General features: G+C 41.9%; 26 non-coding genes and 11 pseudogenes across 26 annotated transcripts; all 37 read left to right on the top strand.

Annotated features, from left to right (window-relative positions):
• The first annotated feature begins 86 nt into the window (after positions 1 to 86).
• On the top strand, positions 87 to 205 carry LOC139957715 (5S ribosomal RNA; annotated as a pseudogene).
• Positions 206 to 281: 76 nt separating this feature from the next.
• On the top strand, positions 282 to 400 carry LOC139955554 (5S ribosomal RNA). Its single transcript, XR_011788791.1, has one exon. It is a non-coding gene; the product is annotated as a 5S ribosomal RNA (ribosomal RNA).
• Positions 401 to 476: 76 nt separating this feature from the next.
• On the top strand, positions 477 to 595 carry LOC139955772 (5S ribosomal RNA). The gene has a single exon (XR_011789002.1). It is a non-coding gene; the product is annotated as a 5S ribosomal RNA (ribosomal RNA).
• A 264-nt stretch (positions 596 to 859) lies between these two features.
• LOC139955495 (5S ribosomal RNA) lies at positions 860 to 978 on the top strand. Its single transcript, XR_011788734.1, has one exon. It is a non-coding gene; the product is annotated as a 5S ribosomal RNA (ribosomal RNA).
• Positions 979 to 1,054: 76 nt separating this feature from the next.
• Positions 1,055 to 1,173, top strand: LOC139955553 (5S ribosomal RNA). The gene has a single exon (XR_011788790.1). It is a non-coding gene; the product is annotated as a 5S ribosomal RNA (ribosomal RNA).
• Positions 1,174 to 1,249: 76 nt separating this feature from the next.
• LOC139955614 (5S ribosomal RNA) lies at positions 1,250 to 1,368 on the top strand. Its single transcript, XR_011788849.1, has one exon. It is a non-coding gene; the product is annotated as a 5S ribosomal RNA (ribosomal RNA).
• Positions 1,369 to 1,444: 76 nt separating this feature from the next.
• On the top strand, positions 1,445 to 1,563 carry LOC139957948 (5S ribosomal RNA). The gene has a single exon (XR_011789609.1). It is a non-coding gene; the product is annotated as a 5S ribosomal RNA (ribosomal RNA).
• Positions 1,564 to 1,639: 76 nt separating this feature from the next.
• Positions 1,640 to 1,758, top strand: LOC139956689 (5S ribosomal RNA; annotated as a pseudogene).
• A 76-nt stretch (positions 1,759 to 1,834) lies between these two features.
• Positions 1,835 to 1,953, top strand: LOC139957947 (5S ribosomal RNA). The gene has a single exon (XR_011789608.1). It is a non-coding gene; the product is annotated as a 5S ribosomal RNA (ribosomal RNA).
• A 76-nt stretch (positions 1,954 to 2,029) lies between these two features.
• On the top strand, positions 2,030 to 2,148 carry LOC139956578 (5S ribosomal RNA; annotated as a pseudogene).
• Positions 2,149 to 2,224: 76 nt separating this feature from the next.
• On the top strand, positions 2,225 to 2,343 carry LOC139955552 (5S ribosomal RNA). Its single transcript, XR_011788789.1, has one exon. It is a non-coding gene; the product is annotated as a 5S ribosomal RNA (ribosomal RNA).
• A 76-nt stretch (positions 2,344 to 2,419) lies between these two features.
• On the top strand, positions 2,420 to 2,538 carry LOC139955228 (5S ribosomal RNA). Its single transcript, XR_011788474.1, has one exon. It is a non-coding gene; the product is annotated as a 5S ribosomal RNA (ribosomal RNA).
• Positions 2,539 to 2,821: 283 nt separating this feature from the next.
• LOC139957649 (5S ribosomal RNA) lies at positions 2,822 to 2,940 on the top strand (annotated as a pseudogene).
• A 5,812-nt stretch (positions 2,941 to 8,752) lies between these two features.
• LOC139955494 (5S ribosomal RNA) lies at positions 8,753 to 8,871 on the top strand. Its single transcript, XR_011788733.1, has one exon. It is a non-coding gene; the product is annotated as a 5S ribosomal RNA (ribosomal RNA).
• Positions 8,872 to 8,947: 76 nt separating this feature from the next.
• LOC139955551 (5S ribosomal RNA) lies at positions 8,948 to 9,066 on the top strand. Its single transcript, XR_011788788.1, has one exon. It is a non-coding gene; the product is annotated as a 5S ribosomal RNA (ribosomal RNA).
• Positions 9,067 to 9,142: 76 nt separating this feature from the next.
• Positions 9,143 to 9,261, top strand: LOC139955550 (5S ribosomal RNA). The gene has a single exon (XR_011788787.1). It is a non-coding gene; the product is annotated as a 5S ribosomal RNA (ribosomal RNA).
• Positions 9,262 to 9,337: 76 nt separating this feature from the next.
• Positions 9,338 to 9,456, top strand: LOC139955549 (5S ribosomal RNA). The gene has a single exon (XR_011788786.1). It is a non-coding gene; the product is annotated as a 5S ribosomal RNA (ribosomal RNA).
• A 76-nt stretch (positions 9,457 to 9,532) lies between these two features.
• On the top strand, positions 9,533 to 9,651 carry LOC139957945 (5S ribosomal RNA). The gene has a single exon (XR_011789607.1). It is a non-coding gene; the product is annotated as a 5S ribosomal RNA (ribosomal RNA).
• Positions 9,652 to 10,105: 454 nt separating this feature from the next.
• On the top strand, positions 10,106 to 10,224 carry LOC139956691 (5S ribosomal RNA; annotated as a pseudogene).
• Positions 10,225 to 10,300: 76 nt separating this feature from the next.
• LOC139957944 (5S ribosomal RNA) lies at positions 10,301 to 10,419 on the top strand. Its single transcript, XR_011789606.1, has one exon. It is a non-coding gene; the product is annotated as a 5S ribosomal RNA (ribosomal RNA).
• Positions 10,420 to 10,495: 76 nt separating this feature from the next.
• On the top strand, positions 10,496 to 10,614 carry LOC139957943 (5S ribosomal RNA). The gene has a single exon (XR_011789605.1). It is a non-coding gene; the product is annotated as a 5S ribosomal RNA (ribosomal RNA).
• Positions 10,615 to 10,878: 264 nt separating this feature from the next.
• LOC139956129 (5S ribosomal RNA) lies at positions 10,879 to 10,997 on the top strand (annotated as a pseudogene).
• A 76-nt stretch (positions 10,998 to 11,073) lies between these two features.
• LOC139956450 (5S ribosomal RNA) lies at positions 11,074 to 11,192 on the top strand (annotated as a pseudogene).
• Positions 11,193 to 11,268: 76 nt separating this feature from the next.
• LOC139957942 (5S ribosomal RNA) lies at positions 11,269 to 11,387 on the top strand. Its single transcript, XR_011789604.1, has one exon. It is a non-coding gene; the product is annotated as a 5S ribosomal RNA (ribosomal RNA).
• A 76-nt stretch (positions 11,388 to 11,463) lies between these two features.
• Positions 11,464 to 11,582, top strand: LOC139955548 (5S ribosomal RNA). Its single transcript, XR_011788785.1, has one exon. It is a non-coding gene; the product is annotated as a 5S ribosomal RNA (ribosomal RNA).
• A 76-nt stretch (positions 11,583 to 11,658) lies between these two features.
• LOC139955547 (5S ribosomal RNA) lies at positions 11,659 to 11,777 on the top strand. Its single transcript, XR_011788784.1, has one exon. It is a non-coding gene; the product is annotated as a 5S ribosomal RNA (ribosomal RNA).
• A 76-nt stretch (positions 11,778 to 11,853) lies between these two features.
• Positions 11,854 to 11,972, top strand: LOC139955546 (5S ribosomal RNA). The gene has a single exon (XR_011788783.1). It is a non-coding gene; the product is annotated as a 5S ribosomal RNA (ribosomal RNA).
• Positions 11,973 to 12,048: 76 nt separating this feature from the next.
• LOC139957941 (5S ribosomal RNA) lies at positions 12,049 to 12,167 on the top strand. The gene has a single exon (XR_011789603.1). It is a non-coding gene; the product is annotated as a 5S ribosomal RNA (ribosomal RNA).
• Positions 12,168 to 12,621: 454 nt separating this feature from the next.
• Positions 12,622 to 12,740, top strand: LOC139956690 (5S ribosomal RNA; annotated as a pseudogene).
• A 76-nt stretch (positions 12,741 to 12,816) lies between these two features.
• Positions 12,817 to 12,935, top strand: LOC139957939 (5S ribosomal RNA). The gene has a single exon (XR_011789601.1). It is a non-coding gene; the product is annotated as a 5S ribosomal RNA (ribosomal RNA).
• Positions 12,936 to 13,011: 76 nt separating this feature from the next.
• LOC139957938 (5S ribosomal RNA) lies at positions 13,012 to 13,130 on the top strand. The gene has a single exon (XR_011789600.1). It is a non-coding gene; the product is annotated as a 5S ribosomal RNA (ribosomal RNA).
• A 264-nt stretch (positions 13,131 to 13,394) lies between these two features.
• On the top strand, positions 13,395 to 13,513 carry LOC139956128 (5S ribosomal RNA; annotated as a pseudogene).
• Positions 13,514 to 13,589: 76 nt separating this feature from the next.
• On the top strand, positions 13,590 to 13,708 carry LOC139956449 (5S ribosomal RNA; annotated as a pseudogene).
• Positions 13,709 to 13,784: 76 nt separating this feature from the next.
• Positions 13,785 to 13,903, top strand: LOC139957937 (5S ribosomal RNA). The gene has a single exon (XR_011789599.1). It is a non-coding gene; the product is annotated as a 5S ribosomal RNA (ribosomal RNA).
• A 76-nt stretch (positions 13,904 to 13,979) lies between these two features.
• Positions 13,980 to 14,098, top strand: LOC139955544 (5S ribosomal RNA). Its single transcript, XR_011788781.1, has one exon. It is a non-coding gene; the product is annotated as a 5S ribosomal RNA (ribosomal RNA).
• Positions 14,099 to 14,174: 76 nt separating this feature from the next.
• On the top strand, positions 14,175 to 14,293 carry LOC139957936 (5S ribosomal RNA). Its single transcript, XR_011789598.1, has one exon. It is a non-coding gene; the product is annotated as a 5S ribosomal RNA (ribosomal RNA).
• A 264-nt stretch (positions 14,294 to 14,557) lies between these two features.
• LOC139957648 (5S ribosomal RNA) lies at positions 14,558 to 14,676 on the top strand (annotated as a pseudogene).
• The last annotated feature ends 59 nt before the right edge of the window (positions 14,677 to 14,735 follow it).

The raw sequence follows: 14,735 nt of genomic DNA, 5'->3' as shown, positions 1-14,735 counted from the left end.
ATTAAATCCATTCATGTATAATATATATATTAAGTGCACTCATCATAACCTACCAAACAAGTAGCCTACATTTCACCTCCTAGAATGTCTACGGCCACATCACGATGACTATACCGGTTCTCGTCCGATCAGGTAAGTCAAGCAACGTAGAGCGCAGTCAGTACTTGGATGGGTGACCGCCTGGGAATACTGGGTGTCGTAGGCTTTTATTTTCCTAATTGATAACACTATGTTGCCACGACGATGAGAAAGTGAAATGGCCTACATTGACCTGTTGTTATGTCTACGGCCATATCACGTTGACTATACCGGTTCTCGTCCGATCACCGAAGTCAAGCAACGTAGAGCGCAGTCAGTACTTGGATGGATGACCGCCTGGGAATACTGGGTGCCGTAGGCTTTTATTTTCACAATTGATAACACTATGTTGCCACGACGATGAGAAATTGAAATGGCCTCCATTGACCTCTTGTTATGTCTACGGCCATATCACGTTGACTATACCGGTTCTCGTCCGATCACCGAAGTCAAGCAACGTAGAGCGCAGTCAGTACTTGGATGGGTGACCGCCTGGAAATACTGGGTGCCGTAGGCTTTTATTTTCCTAATTGATAACACTATGTTGCCACGACGATGAGAAATTGAAATGGCCTACATTGTCTTGCCACAAGGAAAGCGATTTGAAAATCGAATATATTAATAAATAAGTACTTTGTTTTTATGTATTAGAATTTTCTACATATATATGTAAAATATAGATTAACATAATATATATTAAATCCATTCATGTATAATATATATATTAAATCCACTCATCATAACCTACCACACAAGTAGCCTGCATTTCACCTCTTGTAATGTCTACGGCCACATCACGTTGACTATACCGGTTCTCGTCCGATCACCGAAGTCAAGCAACGTAGAGCGCAGTCAGTACTTGGATGGGTGACCGCCTGGGAATACTGGGTGCCGTAGGCTTTTATTTTCCTAATTGATAACACTATGTTGCCACGACGATGAAAAATTGAAATGGCCTGCATTGAGCTCTTGTTATGTCTACGGCCATATCACGTTGACTATACCGGTTCTCGTCCGATCACCGAAGTCAAGCAACGTAGAGCGCAGTCAGTACTTGGATGGATGACCGCCTGGGAATACTGGGTGCCGTAGGCTTTTATTTTCACAATTGATAACACTATGTTGCCACGACGATGAGAAATTCAAATGGCCTCCATTGACCTCTTGTTATGTCTACGGCCATATCACGTTGACTATACCGGTTCTCGTCCGATCACCGAAGTCAAGCAAGGTAGAGCGCAGTAAGTACTTCGATGGGTGACCGCCTGGGAATACTGGGTGCCGTAGGCTTTTATTTTCCTAATTGATAACACTATGTTGCCACGACGATGAAAAATTGAAATGGCCTACATTGACCTCTTGTTATGTCTACGGCCATATCACGTTGACTATACCGGTTCTCGTCCGATCACCGAAGTCAAGCAACGTAGAGCGCAGTCAGTACTTGGATGGGTGACCGCCTGGGAATACTGGGTGCCGTAGGCTTTTATTTTCACAATTGATAACACTATGTTGCCACGACGATGAGAAATTCAAATGGCCTCCATTGACCTCTTGTTATGTCCACGGCCATATCACGTTGACTATACCGGTTCTCGTCCGATCACCGAAGTCAAGCAAGGTAGAGCGCAGTCAGTACTTGGATGGGTGACCGCCTGGGAATACTGGGTGCCGTAGGCTTTTATTTTCCTAATTGATAACACTATGTTGCCACGACGATGAAAAATTGAAATGGCCTACATTGACCTCTTGTTATGTCTACGGCCATATCACGTTGACTATACCGGTTCTCGTCCGATCACCGAAGTCAAGCAACGTAGAGCGCAGTCAGTACTTGGATGGGTGACCGCCTGGGAATACTGGGTGCCGTAGGCTTTTATTTTCCTAATTGATAACACTATGTTGCCACGACGATGAAAAATTCAAATGGCCTGCATTGAGCTCTTGTTATGTCTACGGCCATATCACGTTGACTATACCGGTTCTCGTCCGATCACCGAAGTCAAGCAACGTAGAGCGCAGTCAGTACTTGGATGGATGACCGCCTGGGAATACTGGGTGCCGTAAGCTTTTATTTTCACAATTAGTAACACTATGTTGCCACGACGATGAGAAATTGAAATGTCCTCCATTGACCTCTTGTTATGTCTACGGCCATATCACGTTGACTATACCGGTTCTCGTCCGATCACCGAAGTCAAGCAACGTAGAGCGCAGTCAGTACTTGGATGGATGACCGCCTGGGAATACTGGGTGCCGTAGGCTTTTATTTTCACAATTGATAACACTATGTTGCCACGACGATGAGAAATTGAAATGGCCTCCATTGACCTCTTGTTATGTCTACGGCCATATCACGTTGACTATACCGGTTCTCGTCCGATCACCGAAGTCAAGCAAGGTAGAGCGCAGTAAGTACTTGGATGGGTGACCGCCTGGGAATACTGGGTGCCGTAGGCTTTTATTTTCCTAATTGATAACACTATGTTGCCACGACGATGAGAAATTGAAATGGCCTACATTGTCTTGCCACAAGGAAAGTGTCTTGACAGAAGGAAAGCGATTTGAAAATCAAATATATTAGTAAATAACTCGATTGTTTTTATATATGATCATTTTATACATATATATGTAAAATATAGATTAACATAATATATATTAAATCCATTCATGTATAATATATTTATTAAGTGCACTCATCATAACCTACCAAACAAGTAGCCTACATTTCACCTCCTAGAATGTCTACGGCCACATCACGATGACTATACCGGTTCTCGTCCGATCAGGTAAGTCAAGCAACGTAGAGCGCAGTCAGTACTTGGATGGGTGACCGCCTGGGAATACTGGGTGCCGTAGGCTTTTGTTTTCACAATTGATAACACTATGTTGCCACGACGATGAAAAATTGAAATGGCCTACATTGACCTGTTGTTATGTCTACGGCCATATCACGTTGACTATACCGGTTCTCGTAGACGTGTTTTTCTGTGCTCTCGATTTTTCACTGTTTCGGCCGTTCTGAGCCGTTTTTTCTACTTCAAAAAGTGTTTGTCAGGATTGCAACTATGTTCTGACCGTTGTGGACTACTTGTTTATTCATTTACCTGGAAAACCTTTCTATTCAGACAAGTTGAAAAAATAACGTTTATCGCCTGCCTCTTTGGTAGCGGTAGGAACAATGGCTGACCCCGCCTCACGTGTGAGAGCGGGCAGCGATGGTACCAGTGTGTACAGTGAGTTACGAGAGAACAGTGTGAAGATCGTCGACCACACGTTTAGCGCACTAGACGTGCTGGGTGCCGCAGTGGAGGACATTGGAGTAGAAAATATTCTTGGTTGTGTTAAGGTAGGAGGAGAGTGGGTGCTAACCATTAAGTCGAAGAGTGACGCAGAATTACTGCAGAATACGGGTCTTGTAATCGCTGGGAAACCGTGTGATGTTAGAGGAGTCACCAAGAGCTTGATTACAGTGAGTTTATTTGGCGTTCCTGCTTTCATTTCTGATGAGGAACTCTCGGAAAAGTTAGTGGCTTACGGTTGCGCCATGAAAAGTGAATGGACACATAAAACTTATGAGGAACATCCTACGGTCGAAAATGGGATTCGCTACGCCCGTATTGAACTCCCATCGAACAAGAAGAGTCTGCCGTACTCAATTTTGGTTTCCGGCAGCCACCTGAGATTAAAGCATAACGGACAAACTCGTGTGTGTAATTTATGTCTGGGGGAAAACCATTTGATGAGAGAATGTGCACAATACGTTTGCAAGGAGTGTAACCAGCAAGGACACTCTGAAAACAAGTGTCCCAACGTGAAATGTTACAAATGCCAAGGACGTGGACATAAAAGTTTTCACTGTGAAGCAAAAGACAGCGATGCGACAAAGATGGAGGAGGGGTCGCAAAACGATCACTCTGTGAACCCTCAGACTATCGACGCCGTTCCTGACCCCCCGCCCTGTACTGACCCTACTGAATCTGTAGAACCGGAGTCTACAAATACAGAAAAAACGTTAAGCAAAAGCAGTCCTACACAACCAGAAGAGAAAGAAGAAACAAGTACGAGCAGCCCCATAAATACCACAGCAGAAGTCGATACAGTAAGCGAGACGGGTAAACGAGGGAGAGAGTCGAGTGGAGAAGAATTATCGGTGAATGAGACCACATGGCAGGTGGTCAGAACGAAGCAAAACAAAAAGAAGTTTGTGCCCAATACAAGTACGGCAAGATTGTTCACACCTGCGAACCGATAATGTATTACTGTCTAATTGGACTTATACTTATGATCAAGCTCGCCACACTCAATTGTAATGGCTTGGTCGGTAGAGAAAAAAGGACAGATTTATTTGCATTGTTAAGAAAGAACAATTATGATTTAACGCTCCTTCAAGAAACGTTTTGGGACGACGATATTTCTAAAACGGCAAATCTCGATTGGGAAGGGGAAATCTTGTTTTCTAATTTCCCTGACGCAAGAAGAAGAGGCACTGCCTCCTTATTTAGACATAATAGTGATTTCGATGTTATTTCCCATACAACTCCTTACAAAGGGAGGACACAAGTTCTGGAGATAGATATTGATGGCAAGATAATTAGCGTAATTAATATATATGCGCCGTGCAATGTGCCGGCGGAGCGTAAAGCTTTCTTTTCGGATTTAGACAGAATTATTACCTCCTGTCACGGACCTGTTGTGCTCACCGGGGATTTTAACAATGTAATTAACCCATACCAAAACAGGTTTCCACCCGGCCCTAGACCGGACTCTTCAAGAAAAGTCCTTAAAGATCTCATGGACAAATTTAATTTGATTGATGTATGGAGGGATAAACATCCCTCGAAAATTCAGTTTACGCGTACATCTAGTAACATGTCTTCGGGATCCAGGATTGACAGATTTTTAATTAGTAAAGAACTTTTACCGCACGTAGTTAAATGCGAAATTTCGCATTACCCAGCGTCAGACCACGATATTGTGGAGTTATACCTTGACCTTACTCTAATTCCTAGAGGTCCGGGTACATGGATTTTCAACAATTCCTTTTTAGAAGACGATACTTTTTGCCAAGGAATCAGACAATTTATTTTGGACAGTTGGTTAAATACGTCGCATTCTGACTCTACAGCACTTAAATTATGGTATGACAACCTTAAAAAGGAGATTAGAATTAGGAGTGCTACATTCGGCAAACGCCAAAAATCGAGGCGTGAAAAAGAGAAAAAGCTGCTGCTGAAGAAGATAAATTACGAACAAATTAAAGCTCACAAATTTGGTGATTACGACACCACAAGGCTTCTCGAACTGCGTAGCCGTCTTAATGTTTTACTGCGGCACGAAATTAACGGGGCAGCTATTCGTTCCAAGGTACTGTGGTATGAGGAAGGTGAGAAGTCGACGAAATTCTTTCTAAACCTAGAGACCTCGAGACAAAAAAAGAAAGTAATGAGATCGGTTCTTACGGACAGAGGTGAAATCGTCACGGATGAAGAATTAATTCTTCGTGAGCAGGCCTTATTTTATAAAAATCTTTATTCGCTCGAACACACTCAGGAAAATATTCAGCGTGAATTTTTGCACCATTTGGACAAAACTCTTTCGGAAGAGGAAATCAAGTTGTGTGAAGAAGAGATCACCTTAGAGGAACTTTCCAATGCCCTCGTTGCAATGAAAACTAATAAAAGCCCTGGACTTGATGGGCTGACTGTTGAATTTTTTAAACATTTTTGGGATGTGCTTGGACCTATTCTTATTCGTATTTGTAGCGCTATTTTTGAATCGAACGAGATGTGCGATTCCATGAAAACAGGTATGATTTCTCTTATTCCCAAAAAAGGGGACCTTAGGAAACTTTCAAATTGGAGACCAATTAGCCTCCTAAATATTGATTATAAAATCATTACGAAAGCTTTAGCTAACAGAATTTCAAAAGTTATAAGTTCAATTGTTTCTAGTGACCAGACCTGTTGCATTCCTGGAAGAGACATTGCTGATAATATTATGGTTATTCGTAATATTATCCGTTACGTAAATCAAACAAATTGTGACGGTTTACTCCTTAAAATTGATCAATTAAAGGCCTTCGATAGGGTTGATCACCAGTATTTGTTTAATGTCTTGAAGAAAGTAGGTTTCGGCCAGTATTTTCGTAACTGGGTTGCAATTTTGTACACAGATATCAACAGTCATATTAAGCATAACGGTTACTTGTCTAATATTTTTGAAATCAAAAGAGGTGTGAGGCAAGGGTGCCCTATTTCGGCACTGTTGTATGTAATTAGTGCAGAACCGTTCCGCGAAGCAATTTATAAGAACAACCATATTTCGGGTATCAAATTTCTCCATTTTGAGCCTCGCATGTTTCAGCATGCTGACGATACTACTTTTATGCTAGCCAATACCGAAAGCATTGATCACGTCTTCCAAACTATCAAAAATTATGAAAGAGCATCCGGATCTAAATGTAATTACGATAAAACTGAGTTGCTCCTAATTGGCAAATCCAAAAATCTCAAAATGACTTATCCATTCCCCGTGAGATATGATTACCTAACGGTACTTGGGGTTGCGGTAGGGAATGACGACCGCATTGTCGAAAGAGAAAATTGGGAAGAACTTAGTGCTAAGCGCGGAACGGTTCTGAAGCGCTGGAAGGGGCGCAAATTGTCCTTCAAAGGCAAAACGCTTGTTGTAAACGTCCTGGTGGCGTCACGTTTTATTTATATGGCGACCGTTGTCTGTGTACCAGATTGGGTTTGTACTGATTATCGTAAGAATGTTATTGATTTTTTTTGGGGTCATGGAAAACACCTCATTAGTTACGATGTGTTAACGCTCCCCGTTGAGAAAGGGGGACTCAATCTTTTTGACCTCAAACAGAGAAGAGATGCACTCAGATTAAAAATTATTGGCAAAATTCAAGGAAACGAAATCAATGAAATGTTGAAAGCTTTACTTGTTTATAACTTTAACCAGTATGAAAACATGAACATGGGGCTGCAAGTTTTGAAAATGTTACCGGACTTTAAGTCATTACGTAAATTACCAGGTTATGTCGGGGAACTGTTACTTGCTTGGCGAAAGCTGACCGAGGACAGACTCCGCCCACCTGACAACAGGGAGGAAATTCTGTCCCAACCCCTCTTTCATAATCACCTTCTGCGGGATTCGAAAGGTAAAATGTTTCTTGATAAGTCTTTCATTTCGGGGGGAATTCTCTGTGTAAGGGACCTTATGTACGAAATATTGCCGAGAAGAATGCCTAGTGAGGCAATTCATGAGCTCATTTTGGTAAGTGATCCGGATAATTCGATGACCATTGACGAAGTGAGAGAATTAACCGACAAACTGTGCAAAGCACTCCCCGATCACTGGCTCCCGACAATTCTAGAAAGCGACACCCTTGTTGCCATTGACAACGAGGAGAGCTTTCAGTTGGATTTTCAAGGCGAGAGAGAAAATTACTGGGTTAGTTCAACCACACTTAACACAAAAAGCGCGATTCAACTGTTTCACCAACGCGCTACCGTCAAACCCAATGGCGAAGTATACTGGTTAAAGATCTACCCAGAGCTCGATTTTAACAAAATTTGGAAGAGTGTGTACTCGGGTTTTAAGTTGTTTAGTGATGCCGACATAGATTTTAAGATCAGACACAATGTTCTTTTTACGAATCATAAGATGTATGTGTGTAAAATGATTGATTCACCTCTTTGTACATTTTGTAAGTCCGAGGTAGAAACCACTTCCCACCTCTTTCTAGATTGTAATATAACCTATCCTGTTTGGAGACGACTTATAGATAAGCTTTCACGTGTCAACGCCTCACACGACGTCCAGCGATGGAGGAAGGTCACTCTCTTCGGAGACTGTGAACCAGAAACAAACAAATCGGCGAACAAACAAAGTAACCTCTTGTTTGATTTTCTCCTCAATTGCTACAAAAACATTGTCTGGAATAGCAGAGTGAGTGTCATAAATCTTGAGCGTCCTGTCGATTTGGAAAGATTCTTTCACAACTCAGTGCAGCAGAAACTCAAGATTGTTTACAATTCCTTGAGAAGCAAAAATAAGATTGACAGATTTTGGGAAACGTTCAGTCAAAATGACATTCCGACGTCGTGTGAGGCAGACAATGACTCCTATGTATATACATTAGACCAGTGAACTTTTCTTTTTAACTTTGTTTTTGACTTGCTTAACTTGATGTTTATCTCTTTTCAGTTTGATCATAATATATAATTTTTGTACTTGTAAAGTTTATGGGTAACCAGTGGGTTACCGTCAAATAAAAAAAAAAAATAAAAAAATAAAAAAAACCGGTTCTCGTCCGATCACCGAAGTCAAGCAACGTAGAGCGCAGTCAGTACTTGGATGGGTGACCGCCTGGAAATACTGGGTGCCGTAGGCTTTTATTTTCCTAATTGATAACACTATGTTGCCACGACGATGAGAAATTCAAATGGCCTACATTGTCTTGCCACAAGGAAAGCGATTTGAAAATCGAATATATTAATAAATAACTACTTTGTTTTTATGTATTAGAATTTTCTACATATATATGTAAAATATAGATTAACATAATATATATTAAATCCATTCATGTATAATATATATATTAAATCCACTCATCATAACCTACCACACAAGTAGCCTGCATTTCACCTCTTGTAATGTCTACGGCCACATCACGTTGACTATACCGGTTCTCGTCCGATCACCGAAGTCAAGCAACGTAGAGCGCAGTCAGTACTTGGATGGGTGACCGCCTGGGAATACTGGGTGCCGTAGGCTTTTATTTTCCTAATTGATAACACTATGTTGCCACGACGATGAAAAATTCAAATGGCCTGCATTGAGCTCTTGTTATGTCTACGGCCATATCACGTTGACTATACCGGTTCTCGTCCGATCACCGAAGTCAAGCAACGTAGAGCGCAGTCAGTACTTGGATGGATGACCGCCTGGGAATACTGGGTGCCGTAGGCTTTTATTTTCACAATTAGTAACACTATGTTGCCACGACGATGAGAAATTGAAATGGCCTCCATTGACCTCTTGTTATGTCTACGGCCATATCACGTTGACTATACCGGTTCTCGTCCGATCACCGAAGTCAAGCAACGTAGAGCGCAGTCAGTACTTGGATGGATGACCGCCTGGGAATACTGGGTGCCGTAGGCTTTTATTTTCACAATTGATAACACTATGTTGCCACGACGATAAAAAATTCAAATGGCCTCCATTGACCTCTTGTTATGTCTACGGCCATATCACGTTGACTATACCGGTTCTCGTCCGATCACCGAAGTCAAGCAACGTAGAGCGCAGTCAGTACTTGGATGGATGACCGCCTGGGAATACTGGGTGCCGTAGGCTTTTATTTTCACAATTGATAACACTATGTTGCCACGACGATGAGAAATTGAAATGGCCTCCATTGACCTCTTGTTATGTCTACGGCCATATCACGTTGACTATACCGGTTCTCGTCCGATCACCGAAGTCAAGCAACGTAGAGCGCAGTCAGTACTTGGATGGGTGACCGCCTGGGAATACTGGGTGCCGTAGGCTTTTATTTTCACAATTGATAACACTATGTTGCCACGACGATGAGAAATTGAAATGGTCTACATTGTCTTGCCACAAGGAAAGTGTCTTGACAGAAGGAAAGCGATTTGAAAATCAAATATATTAGTAAATAACTCGATTGTTTTTATATATGATCACATATTGAAGCGTTTATGTATTGTTATTAACATTACTTTCACTATTTTCTATCTTTTCTTCATGGGAGTCTTCTGTTTTGTTAAGCCAGCATAGGCTTTTCAGAAGACTTCCATTCACATTGTAATATTTATGTGAAAAAACAAATAAATGAATGAATGAATGAATGATCATTTTATACATATATATGTAAAATATAGATTAACATAATATATATTAAATCCATTCATGTATAATATATGTATTAAGTGCACTCATCATAACCTACCAAACAAGTAGCCTACATTTCACCTCCTAGAATGTCTACGGCCACATCACGATGACTATACCGGTTCTCGTCCGATCACCGAAGTCAAGCAACGTAGAGCGCAGTCAGTACTTGGATGGGTGACCGCCTGGGAATACTGGGTGCCGTAGGCATTTATTTTCCTAATTGATAACACTATGTTGCCACGACGATGAAAAATTGAAATGGCCTTCATTGACCTGTTGTTATGTCTACGGCCATATCACGTTGACTATACCGGTTCTCGTCCGATCACCGAAGTCAAGCAACGTAGAGCGCAGTCAGTACTTGGATGGGTGACCGCCTGGGAATACTGGGTGCCGTAGGCTTTTATTTTCCTAATTGATAACACTATGTTGCCACGTGGATGAGAAAGTGAAATGGCCTACATTGACCTCTTGTTATGTCTACGGCCATATCACGTTGACTATACCGGTTCTCGTCCGATCACCGAAGTCAAGCAACGTAGAGCGCAGTCAGTACTTGGATGGGTGACCGCCTGGGAATACTGGGTGCCGTAGGCTTTTATTTTCCTAATTGATAACACTATGTTGCCACGACGATGAGAAATTGAAATGGCCTACATTGTCTTGCCACAAGGAAAGCGATTTGAAAATCGAATATATTAATAAATAACTACTTTGTTTTTATGTATTAGAATTTTCTACATATATATGTAAAATATAGATTAACATAATATATATTAAATCCATTCATGTATAATATATATATTAAATCCACTCATCATAACCTACCACACAAGTAGCCTGCATTTCACCTCTTGTAATGTCTACGGCCACATCACGTTGACTATACCGGTTCTCGTCCGATCACCGAAGTCAAGCAACGTAGAGCGCAGTCAGTACTTGGATGGATGACCGCCTGGGAATACTGGGTGCCGTAGGCTTTTATTTTCACAATTGATAACACTATGTTGCCACGACGATGAGAAATTGAAATGGCCTCCATTGACCTCTTGTTATGTCTACGGCCATATCACGTTGACTATACCGGTTCTCGTCCGATCACCGAAGTCAAGCAAGGTAGAGCGCAGTCAGTACTTGGATGGATGACCGCCTGGGAATACTGGGTGCCGTAGGCTTTTATTTTCATAATTGATAACACTATGTTGCCACGACGATGAAAAATTGAAATGGCCTACGTTGACCTCTTCTTATGTCTACGGCCATATCACGTTGACTATACCGGTTCTCGTCCGATCACCGAAGTCAAGCAACGTAGAGCGCAGTCAGTACTTGGATGGGTGACCGCCTGGGAATACTGGGTGCCGTAGGCTTTTATTTTCACAATTGATAACACTATGTTGCCACGACGATGAGAAATTCAAATGGCCTGCATTGAGCTCTTGTTATGTCTACGGCCATATCACGTTGACTATACCGGTTCTCGTCCGATCACCGAAGTCAAGCAACGTAGAGCGCAGTCAGTACTTGGATGGATGACCGCCTGGGAATACTGGGTGCCGTAGGCTTTTATTTTCACAATTAGTAACACTATGTTGCCACGACGATGAGAAATTGAAATGGCCTCCATTGACCTCTTGTTATGTCTACGGCCATATCACGTTGACTATACCGGTTCTCGTCCGATCACCGAAGTCAAGCAACGTAGAGCGCAGTCAGTACTTGGATGGATGACCGCCTGGGAATACTGGGTGCCGTAGGCTTTTATTTTCACAATTGATAACACTATGTTGCCACGACGATAAAAAATTCAAATGGCCTCCATTGACCTCTTGTTATGTCTACGGCCATATCACGTTGACTATACCGGTTCTCGTCCGATCACCGAAGTCAAGCAACGTAGAGCGCAGTCAGTACTTGGATGGATGACCGCCTGGGAATACTGGGTGCCGTAGGCTTTTATTTTCACAATTGATAACACTATGTTGCCACGACGATGAGAAATTGAAATGGCCTCCATTGACCTCTTGTTATGTCTACGGCCATATCACGTTGACTATACCGGTTCTCGTCCGATCACCGAAGTCAAGCAACGTAGAGCGCAGTCAGTACTTGGATGGGTGACCGCCTGGGAATACTGGGTGCCGTAGGCTTTTATTTTCACAATTGATAACACTATGTTGCCACGACGATGAGAAATTGAAATGGTCTACATTGTCTTGCCACAAGGAAAGTGTCTTGACAGAAGGAAAGCGATTTGAAAATCAAATATATTAGTAAATAACTCGATTGTTTTTATATATGATCACATATTGAAGCGTTTATGTATTGTTATTAACATTACTTTCACTATTTTCTATCTTTTCTTCATGGGAGTCTTCTGTTTTGTTAAGCCAGCATAGGCTTTTCAGAAGACTTCCATTCACATTGTAATATTTATGTGAAAAAACAAATAAATGAATGAATGAATGAATGATCATTTTATACATATATATGTAAAATATAGATTAACATAATATATATTAAATCCATTCATGTATAATATATGTATTAAGTGCACTCATCATAACCTACCAAACAAGTAGCCTACATTTCACCTCCTAGAATGTCTACGGCCACATCACGATGACTATACCGGTTCTCGTCCGATCACCGAAGTCAAGCAACGTAGAGCGCAGTCAGTACTTGGATGGGTGACCGCCTGGGAATACTGGGTGCCGTAGGCATTTATTTTCCTAATTGATAACACTATGTTGCCACGACGATGAAAAATTGAAATGGCCTTCATTGACCTGTTGTTATGTCTACGGCCATATCACGTTGACTATACCGGTTCTCGTCCGATCACCGAAGTCAAGCAACGTAGAGCGCAGTCAGTACTTGGATGGGTGACCGCCTGGGAATACTGGGTGCCGTAGGCTTTTATTTTCCTAATTGATAACACTATGTTGCCACGTGGATGAGAAAGTGAAATGGCCTACATTGACCTCTTGTTATGTCTACGGCCATATCACGTTGACTATACCGGTTCTCGTCCGATCACCGAAGTCAAGCAACGTAGAGCGCAGTCAGTACTTGGATGGGTGACCGCCTGGGAATACTGGGTGCCGTAGGCTTTTATTTTCCTAATTGATAACACTATGTTGCCACGACGATGAGAAATTGAAATGGCCTACATTGTCTTGCCACAAGGAAAGCGATTTGAAAATCGAATATATTAATAAATAACTACTTTGTTTTTATGTATTAGAATTTTCTACATATATATGTAAAATATAGATTAACATAATATATATTAAATCCATTCATGTATAATATATATATTAAATCCACTCATCATAACCTACCACACAAGTAGCCTGCATTTCACCTCTTGTAATGTCTACGGCCACATCACGTTGACTATACCGGTTCTCGTCCGATCACCGAAGTCAAGCAACGTAGAGCGCAGTCAGTACTTGGATGGATGACCGCCTGGGAATACTGGGTGCCGTAGGCTTTTATTTTCACAATTGATAACACTATGTTGCCACGACGATGAGAAATTGAAATGGCCTCCATTGACCTCTTGTTATGTCTACGGCCATATCACGTTGACTATACCGGTTCTCGTCCGATCACCGAAGTCAAGCAAGGTAGAGCGCAGTCAGTACTTGGATGGATGACCGCCTGGGAATACTGGGTGCCGTAGGCTTTTATTTTCATAATTGATAACACTATGTTGCCACGACGATGAAAAATTGAAATGGCCTACGTTGACCTCTTCTTATGTCTACGGCCATATCACGTTGACTATACCGGTTCTCGTCCGATCACCGAAGTCAAGCAACGTAGAGCGCAGTCAGTACTTGGATGGGTGACCGCCTGGGAATACTGGGTGCCGTAGGCTTTTATTTTCACAATTGATAACACTATGTTGCCACGACGATGAGAAATTGAAATGGCCTGCATTGAGCTCTTGTTATGTCTACGGCCATATCACGTTGACTATACCGGTTCTCGTCCGATCACCGAAGTCAAGCAACGTAGAGCGCAGTCAGTACTTGGATGGATGACCGCCTGGGAATACTGGGTGCCGTAGGCTTTTATTTTCACAATTGATAACACTATGTTGCCACGACGATGAGAAATTCAAATGGCCTCCATTGACCTCTTGTTATGTCTACGGCCATATCACGTTGACTATACCGGTTCTCGTCCGATCACCGAAGTCAAGCAACGTAGAGCGCAGTCAGTACTTGGATGGGTGACCGCCTGGGAATACTGGGTGCCGTAGGCTTTTATTTTCCTAATTGATAACACTATGTTGCCACGACGATGAGAAATTGAAATGGCCTACATTGTCTTGCCACAAGGAAAGCGATTTGAAAATCGAATATATTAATAAATAACTACTTTGTTTTTATGTATTAGAATTTTCTACATATATATGTAAAATATAGATTAACATAATATATATTAAATCCATTCATGTATAATATATGTATTAAGTGCACTCATCATAACCTACCAAACAAGTAGCCTACATTTCACCTCCTAGAATGTCTACGGCCACATCACGATGACTATACCGGTTCTCGTCCGATCAGGTAAGTCAAGCAACGTAGAGCGCAGTCAGTACTTGGATGGGTGACCGCCTGGGAATACTGGGTGCCGTAGGCTTTTATTTTCCTAATTGATAACACTATGTTGCCACGACGATGAAAAATTGAAATGGCCTT

This window comes from Apostichopus japonicus, chromosome 17 (genome assembly GCF_037975245.1).
Source record: "Apostichopus japonicus isolate 1M-3 chromosome 17, ASM3797524v1, whole genome shotgun sequence".
Lineage (NCBI taxonomy): Eukaryota > Metazoa > Echinodermata > Holothuroidea > Aspidochirotida > Stichopodidae > Apostichopus > Apostichopus japonicus.
The sequence above is the reverse complement of the archived record's forward strand: the minus strand, read 5'-3'. Positions and strand labels throughout refer to the sequence as shown.